The sequence below is a fragment of the Zingiber officinale genome, chromosome 8A, assembly GCF_018446385.1.
Source record: "Zingiber officinale cultivar Zhangliang chromosome 8A, Zo_v1.1, whole genome shotgun sequence".
Lineage (NCBI taxonomy): Eukaryota > Viridiplantae > Streptophyta > Magnoliopsida > Zingiberales > Zingiberaceae > Zingiber > Zingiber officinale.
In genome coordinates, this window is record NC_056000.1 from 89,581,042 (window position 1) to 89,590,865 (window position 9,824).

The window sequence follows — 9,824 nt, forward strand, 5'->3', positions numbered from 1 at the left end:
AAAATCGTGGAAAAGAAAAAAAGAAAAAAAAAAGAGCGCAACGAAAAGATAAAAAAATGAAGAAGAAGAAGAAGAAGAAAGCGTAAAAAAAAAACTGCTTGTGTGAATCGAAGTAAATTGTCTTCAACAATTCTTTTCTTGTTTTCCTTATTCTCAAATTTCTACTCTTTCATTTTCTCTTAAAATTCTGTCATCATAAGTTTCGGTGGTATCTTTTGAATTGCTACGTGATATTCTGATTTGTTCTAGAGTTTGATCAAGAACTGAGGGATATCATCAATTGAGAGCTACCACCCAAACGTGAGTTGAGTGCTTGTGAGGTTTTCTTTCATTTTGCAGCCATGTCGAACAACTAGGAGGATGGAGCAAATGAGGGGGCTAGGCCACTTCCGAACTTGCAATTACAAGCATTGATGGGGGAGATGCAGCGGATGATGAGGGCGGAATTAGAATCTATCCATGAGAGGTTGGATGGGACACCAAGAAGACATCAACAAGACCGTATAACTAGACCACAACGAAGACATGCCCAAGGGATTGATGTCGAAGAAGATGAAGAGGTTGTTGTGGAAGACTTTGATGAGCAAAACTACAATCGGGGCAGGATTGGACATCAAGGAGATAGAAACAGAACTAGAAGAAATAATGATTTAGGAGGGATTAAGATGAAAATTCCAACCTTCCAAGGAAGAAATGACCCAGAAGCTTACTTGGAATGGGAAACTAAGATGGAATTGGTGTTTGACTGTCATGAATTCTCAGAGTTTAAAAAGGTGAAGTTAGCTGCCATTGAATTCACTAATTATGCTATTGTTTGGTGGGATCAAGTGGTGATGACTCGGAGAAGGAATAGAGAGCAACCTGTGTCCACTTGGGAGGAAATGAAAGTGCTCATGAGAAGGAGGTTTGTACCCAACCATTATTATAGAAGCTTATATCAGCGGCTTCAAAGGTTATCTCAAGGCTCTAAAAGTGTGGATGAATATTTCAAGGAGATGGAGTTGTCCATGATCCGAGCTAATATCGATGAAGATCGGGAAGCCACCATGGCTAGGTTTTTACATGGTTTAAATCCAAAAATTGTTGATATTGTTGAATTGCAGCATTATGTTGAGCTGTCAGACATGGTCCACCAAGCATAAAAAGTGGAAGAACAACTCAAGAGGAGAGGATTGGCTAGGAGGGGGTAACCAATGACTACTCATGGCACATGACGGACAGCTCCAAGAAAGGAGGAACAACCTCAAAATAAGCCAAAGTTTGAACCCTTCAAGAAGCCCAAACCTACACCATCTACTACTCAAGGTAATCGCGAGCCCATTTCCTCCAAAACTCGTGATATCAAGTGTTTTAAATGTCAAGGGCATGGTCATATAGCTAGTCAATGTGTGAACAAAAGGGTGATGGTAATAAACACTCAAGGTGAACTTGAGTCGGAGGATGAGGATGAAATAGTTGAAGAAGTGCCACAAAAAGAGGACAGTGATGATGAACAACATGCTGTTATCGGAGACTTATTGGTGGCTCGACGAGTTCTAAATCTACAAGCTAAGGAGGAAGAAGGTAATCAAAGGGAGAATTTGTTTCATACCCGTTGCTTTGTCAATAACAAGGTTTGCAGTGTTATTATTGATGGGGAGAGTTGCACCAATGTGGCAAGTACTGATTTGGTGGAGAAATTATCACTACCAACTCGAAAACATTCACGTCCTTATCAACTGCAGCGGCTAAACGATTGCAGAGGAATCAAGGTAACAAAACAAGTCTTGGTAGCAATCTCCATTGGCAAATATGAAGATGAGCTGTTGTGTGACGTGGTTCCCATGCATGCATGCCATCTATTGTTGGGAAGACCTTGGCAATTCGATCGAAAGGTAACACATGATGGCCTCACAAATAAGTATAGTTTTACTTTGGAAGGGCAACCGATTATTCTTGTACCATTGACTCCAAGACAAGTTATGGAGGACCAGTTGAGACTACAAAAAGCAAATGAAAAGAAGAAAGAAAAAGAAATTGAGAGAAAAAAAATTGAGAAAAAAGAAGAAGAGGGAAAGAAAAATGAGAGGAAAGAAGATGAGAGGAAAGAGACAAAAGGAGTGGGCAAGGAGAAAAAAGGAGAGAGAAAGAAAAATATTTTTTATGAAAAAAAAGTGAGATTAAGCGAGCTTTGTTTTCAAATCAGCTGCCCCTTATCCTTTTGTATAAAGAGGCACTCTTGAGCACTAACGACCTTAACAATTCTTTGCCTAGTGTTATTGTTTCTCTCTTACAGGAATTCAAGGAGGTCTTTCCTGAAGAGGTTCCGCATGGTTTACCTCCCATTAGAGGAATTGAGCACCAAATTGACTTCATACCTGGTGCCTCCATTCCAAATCGACCTGCCTATAGAAGCAATCCGGAGGAAGTAAAGGAACTTCAGAGGCAAGTTAATGAATTATTAGAAAAGGGGTATGTTCGAGAAAGCATGAGTCCTTGCGTCGTGCCTGTGTTACTAGTTCCCAAGAAGGACGGAACATGGAGGATGTGTGTGGATTGTCGAGCCATCAACAACATCACGGTAAAGTATCGCCATCCAATTCCTAGGATTGATGATATACTTGATGAATTGCATGGTTCTTGTGTGCTCACAAAAATTAATCTTAGGAGTGGATATCATCAGATTAGGATGAAGGAAGGTGATGAATGGAAAACTGGTTTTAAAACTAAGCATGACTTATATGTGTTGGTTGCTACTCGGAAAACCCAATGGCTCCACTGTACAAAAATTTTGTACGTGATCTGAACCTTTCCTAGCTACCATGTGTTCTTTTAAGTTAAACTTGTATCTCCTGCGGAACTTAACACATTTGATTCCAAGTTTAACTTATATGTTCTTTTAGGTTTAGATTTGGATCTCCTGCGGAACTTAACACGTTTGATCCAAATCATCTAGGTTATAAATTCAATTAAATATTAATTTCCAAAATTGGCTTTCAGTACTGCATGGCGAGGCACTTGGCCTTCTTGGATATGGGAGCAACCACCACCGACTAGACAAAGCCTTTCAAGGAAAGTTAATATTTAATTTCCTTATATAACTCTAGGTTAACCAAAAGGAACAATCAAATCACAAGGAAAAAAGAAAAAGAATACAACATCGAAATTAAATTCGAAAAACAAGAATCGAATGTCTCTTGTATTTGGTATTTATACAAAGAAAAATTAACTAGTATGATGTGGAAATTAAATACTAGTTAAACCTTTTCCTTGTATGCTAAAAATCACGAGATCTTTTGCCGTATCCCTCACCTCCTCTTAGAAGTCGTGTGGGCGACGATCCTCCAAGACGAACACCACCCGGAAAGCTTCTCCTCCTTCTCTAGAATTCGGCCACCACCACCACAAAGGAGCAAAAGAGAGCAAAGGGAAGAGAGGGGGAGGGGCCGGCCACTTGATCTCCAACAACACAATATCAATTGTTATATTTTCCAAGGCCTCCCCTTCCCCCCTTTTTATATTAGTTTCCCAATGGAAAATAATGGAAAGAGTTTTATAAAAAATTAAACTCTTTCCTATTTCCTTTTAATTTTTCCTTTTTCTTTCCTTTTAATTAATCAATCCTAGATTGATTTATTAAATAAACAACTATTTGTTGATGTTTAATTATTTGACTGGCCCCTTGCATGGGCACCAAGCAAGGTGGTCGGCCACTTATTAAAAGGGAAAGAAAATTTTTTTATAAAATTTAAAAGAAGAAAACTTCTAATAAAATTTTACAAACTCTATTTTTTTTCTAATGTGGATATTAAAAGGAAAGTTTTAAAATTTAAAAGCAAGTTTTAAAATTTAAAACATCTCTAATAATATTTCTTTTTAAAAGAAAGTTTTATAAATTTTATAACTCTCTTTTAAAACCTTGTGGCCTAATTTAAATTAGGAAAATTTTATAAATTTTTAAAATCTTTCTTTTTACAAATTGTAAATATCTGAGGAAATTTAAAAATTTAAAAACAACCTTCCTAATTTAAATATTGCGGCCAGACCCCTTGCCCAAGGCAAGGGCCGGCCACTTCTAGAGAATATGTGGCCGGCCATTGCTTGGTCACTAAGCAATGAACCGGCCCCTTCTTGGATACCAAGATAGACTTTTCTTTGGATGGACTTGAGGCTTTATTGAGGCTACAACAGGGACCTAGAGGAGAAATTGGTTTTGACCTTCCGATGAGCTTGAGTATCCCGTGCTCGCCCTGAACACACAACTCAAGTTCATCGATAATAACTCATTCCACTATAGAGTTATTACCGCACTACCGCACCAATCCCAAATTACATTATGGGCTCCTTCTTATCATGAGTGTGTTAGTCTCCCTGTGTTTAAGATTACGAATGTCCACTAATTAAGTGAGTTACTGACAACTCATTTAGCTAATATCTAGCTCCAAGAGTAGTACCACCCAACTTTATTGTCATGTTGGACTAGGTCCACCTGCAGGGTTTAACATGACAATTCTTATGAGCTCCTCTTAGGGACATTCTCAACCTAGATAACTAGGACACAGATTCCTTCTATAATCAACAACACATACTATAAGTAATATCATTTCCCAACTTATCGGGCATATTGATTTATCGAGCTAAACCTCACCCTTTGATAAGTCAAAGAAATAAATACTAAATATACATGCTTGTTATTATATTAGGATTAAGAGCACACACTTCCATAATAACTAAGGTCTAGTTCTTTTACTAAGTCAGTACAAAAAGAACTTACCTAAATGATCCTACTCAATACACTTAAAGTGTATCAGTGTAATTTATTAGTCAAGATAAACTAATACTTAATTACACTACGTCTATTCTGATGGTTTGTTCCTTTCCATCTTAGTCGTGAGCAACTGTTTATAATTTATAGAGAACTGACAACATGATCTTCTAAGTGTGACTCCACACTCCATGTTATCTACTATATAAATTAATTGAACAATTATATTTAACAAATAAATGTAAACATTTGACCAATGTGATTCTTTATTTCAAAATAAATGTGTACAAAAGCTAAACTTTTAAGTATACACTCCAACAATATGAATGGTTAGTAATGCCTTTTGGCTTAACTAATGCTCCTAGCACATATATGCGTTTGATGAACCATGTTTTGCGTGCTTTCTTAGGGAAATTTGTAGTTGTGTATTTTGATGATATTTTGATTTTTAGCAGAAGCTTAGAAGAGTATGTTACACATTTAAGGTTAGTTTTGAGCGTGCTAAAAGAAGAAAAGCTTTTTGCTAACCTCGATAAATGCACCTTTTGTACGGAGAAAGTTGTGTTTCTTGGTTTTGTTGTTAGTACTAAAGGCGTTGAGATGGATGAGGAAAAGGTGAAAGCAATCCAAGAGTGGCCAACACCAACAATAATTAGCCAAGTGAGGAGTTTCCATGGTTTGGCCAGCTTTTATCGACGGTTTGTTCGTGATTTTAGCAATATTGCAGCTCCTCTTACTAAAGTCATCAAGAAAAATGAGTCATTCAAGTGGGGAGAGGAGCAAGAGAGGGCCTTCAACACTTTGAAAGAAAAGCTAAGTTCTGCTCCTTTACTAATCCTACCAGATTTTTCTAAAACATTTGAAATCGAATGTGATGCTTCTGGTGTTGGTATAGGTGTTGTGCTTATGCAGGAAATGAGACCCATTGCTTATTTCAGTGAGAAGTTGAGTGGAGCCACTCTCAACTATCCCACATATGACAAGGAAATGTATGCATTGGTGAGAGCATTGGAGACATGGCAACATTACCTATGGCCAAAAGAATTCGTGATTCACACAGATCATCAATCTCTAAAGCATTTGAAGAGCCAACATAAGTTGAACCGACGCCATGCTAAATTGGTAGAATTCATTGAGACATTTCCTTATGTGATCAAATACAAGCAAGGAAAGGAGAACGTAGTTGCTGATGCACTATCTCGAAGGTATGCTTTACTGTCCACTTTAGATATGAAGTTACTTAGATTTGAATATATCAAGGATTTATATACTAACGATACTGATTTTTCTGAGGTGTTCAAAGCATGCGATAAGGTTGCATTTGGTAAGTTCTATAGGCATGATGGGTTTTTATTTCGTGGAAATAGATTGTGTGTGCCTATGTGTTCGTTACATGAATTATTCACTAGGGAAGCCCATGGTGGTGGATTGATGGGTCATTTTGGCGTTATTAAGACTTTAGGGGTTTTACAGGATCATTTCTTTTGGCCTCATATGAAACACGACGTGGAAAGAATTTGTGAGAAGTGTATCACTTGTAAACAAGCTAAATCTAAATTGAAACCCCATGGCTTGTATACTCCTTTGCCTATACCTAGTGAACCGTGGACTGATATTTCAATGGACTTTGTTTTGGGATTACCCCGGACCAAGAGAGGGAGAGATTCAATTTTTGTTGTGGTAGACAGATTCTCTAAAATGGCGCATTTCATTCCATGTCATAAAACCGATGATGTATCGCAGATAGCAGAATTGTTCTTTAAAGAGGTTATTAGGTTGCATGGCATGCCTAGGACCATTGTCTTTGATAGAGATGCAAAATTTTTGAGTTATTTTTGGAAGACTTTGTGGGGGAAATTAGGAACTAAATTGTTGTTCTCTACTACTTGTCACCCCCAAACTGATAGGCAAATTGAAGTGGTCAATCGAACCTTGTCCTTTTTACTTTGTGTCGTCATTAAGATGAATTTGATAATATGGGAAGATTGTCTACCTCAGGTTGAATTTGCTTACAATAGGAGCATACATTCTGCGACTAAATTTTCTCCATTTGAAATTGTTTATGGTTTCAATCCCTTGTCACCATTAGATTTGATTCCTTTAGCTGTAAGTGAGCATATAAACTTAGATGGTAAGCAGAAGGCTGAATTCATAAAGAAGATTCATGAATAAGCACGACTGAATATTGAGAAAAGAACTCAGCAATACATGCAACAAGCTAACAAGGGGCGCAAGAAAATTGTGTTTGAACCAGGAGAATGGGTTTGGTTACACCTCCGAAAGGAGTGATTTCCGGAAAAACGTCGTTCTAAACTTCTACCTTGAGGGGATGCCCCATTTCAAGTATTAGAGCGCATCAATGATAATGCCTACAAACTTGAACTACCAGGTGAGTATGGCGTACATTCTACTTTTAATGTTGCTGACTTATCCCCGTTTGATGCAGGTGATGATTTGAGGACAAATCCTTTTCAAGAAGGGGAGAATGATGTATGCTCAAGGGCTGAAGATAGGAGAGATCAGTTACCACTTCCGAAAGGCCCAATTACAAGACTACGAGCAAAGCGTTTCAAGGAAGCACTAAATGGGCTAATCAAAAAACATTGGGAGGACTATGAGCAAGGAGAAACCAAGATAATCGCAACTGCTAGTCATGGCCTAATCCACGTAATCGGGCACAACCATCCATGACTGGCCGCACTTAACGGAAGAACGCTAATAAGCATGCAAAATCATGGGAATTCGTTCATGCATGAAGACTTAAGTATTTTAGATTGTTTAATGAAGCATGCAACTTGGGACTCTAATTGTGCATGCATTTATTTTGTTTTGGGTTTCTAGATAGCTTGCATGAGGCATGCAACATTGGGACTCTAATTGTGCATGTACTTATCTTGTATTTTCCTTGTTTACTCCCATTATATAAGGGAGGGACATCTTAGTATGAAGTAACTTAATTTTTGGTGAGATTGTGTGCTCTCTTAGTTCTTGAAAGAACTTGCTGAACATATCGAGTCTACTCTCGTGGCATTCAACCCATCGAAACTTATCACCCCTAGGTGTGGCGTTTCTTTCCTTCGTAGGCTTGGTTCATGCCAATTCTTGCTTAAGGATCAAGGCTCACACTCTTGTTGTTTAGTTTTTGGGGTTCTATCCACCTTTGTTTCGGGTTCCATCACAATTGTTGGTGGGGTTCGTATCAGAAACCAACTTGTGGCACAGAAGACTGGGTCACACTCATATTAGACTCATTTCGAAAATGAGTCAAAATGGCTTAGTTAGAGGATTGCCCAAATTAAGAAACCTAAAAAATACAATTTACCATCCCTGTCAACAAGGAAAACAAACCAAGTCAACCCACAAGTCAACCAATCTAGATAGAACTAACTCTTTACTTGAGCTCCTTCACCTAGACCTATTTGATTCACATGGAGCCAAGTCACTAAGCAAGAACCAGTATTGCTTAGTTATAATTGATGATTACTCCAGGTTCACCTGGGTAAAATTTCTAAAAACAAAAGATGAAACTTTTGAAGCCTTTAGTAATTTTTCTAAACTAACAGAAAATGAAAAAGATACTAAAATTAAAAGAATAAGAAGTGATCATGGGGGGGGGGAGTTTGAAAATCATAGGTTTATCCAATTTTGTGAAATCAACGGATACAAACACGAATTTTCATGCCCTAGAACCCCCCAACAGAACGGGCTAGTAGAACAAAAAAATAGAACCTTACAAGAAGCCTCTAGAACCATGCTAAACGAATATAATTTAAATCATCAATTTTGGGCTGAAGCAATAAATATGGCAAACTATATTCAAAATCAAATTCTAATTAACAAACTTTATAATAAAACCCCTTATGAAATATATTATAATAAAATTCCCAACTTAAACTACTTAAAAGTATTTGGATGTAAAATTCATATTTTAAACACTAAAGACTACTTAGGAAAGTTTACAGCCAAATCAAACAAAGGAATCTTTTTAGGATACTCTACAACCAGTAGGGCCTATAGAGTCTATAACCAAAATACATTAAAAGTTGAAGAAACAACTAATATAATATTTGATGAAGAAAACAATCTACCAGATATATAAAAAAATGCAGACATTAACCCAAGATTTATAGAAGATGATGAAATTCAACTGAATACTAGTAAACCAGAGGAACTAACTCCTAACACAAATATAAGACCAACCAGAATAGGTATTTCTCACCCACCTGACCAAATTTTGGGTGACCCAAACCTAGGAGTTAGAACTAGATCCTCTTTTAGAAACCTGAGTCAGATTGCCCTTATTTCTAAGATTGAGCCTAAGACTATAGAAGAAGCCCAACCTGACCCAAACTGGATCATTGCTATGCAGGAAGAGCTAGCACAATTCGATAGAAACCAAGTCTGGGAACTTGTACCTAAACCCATAGATAAGTCCATAATTGACACCAAATGGGTATTTAGGAACAAATTGGATGATCAGGGTGAAATAGTTAGAAACAAGGCCAGACTAGTAGCCAAAGGTTTTAGTCAGGTTGAAGGTTTAGATTATGATGAAACCTATGCACCAGTAGTTAGACTCGAATCCATTAGGATGCTGCTGGCTTATGCAGCACGTAAAGGATTTAGATTATACCAAATGGATGTCAAGTCAGCCTTTTTGAATGGATTTATTAAAGAAGAGGTATATGTAGGTCAACCCCCAGGTTTTGAGGACTTAGATCATCCAAACCATGTATTTAGACTAAAAAAGACCTTACATGGACTAAAACAAGCACCTAGGGCATGGTATGAACGGTTATCAAATTACCTAATATCCAAGGGCTTTAACCAAGGTCAAATAGACAAGACTCTATTTGTCAAAACCATAGAAAAAGATATTTTTGTTGCCCAAATCTATGTTGATGACATAATTTTTGGCTCAACCAACACTAAACTTTTATAAGAATTTGTTAATTTAATGGAAAACGAATTTGAGATGAATTTGGTGGGGGAACCCAATTTTTTCTTAGATTTACAAATTAAACAAACCAAAGATGGAATCTACATTTACCAAACCAAATATGCTAAAGAACTAATTAAA

The 9,824-nt window shown here is 37.2% G+C and overlaps 1 pseudogene; it reads left to right on the top strand.

Annotated features, from left to right (window-relative positions):
• Nucleotides 1-656: 656 nt before the first annotated feature.
• Nucleotides 657-7,351, top strand: LOC122008712 (annotated as a pseudogene).
• The last annotated feature ends 2,473 nt before the right edge of the window (nt 7,352-9,824 follow it).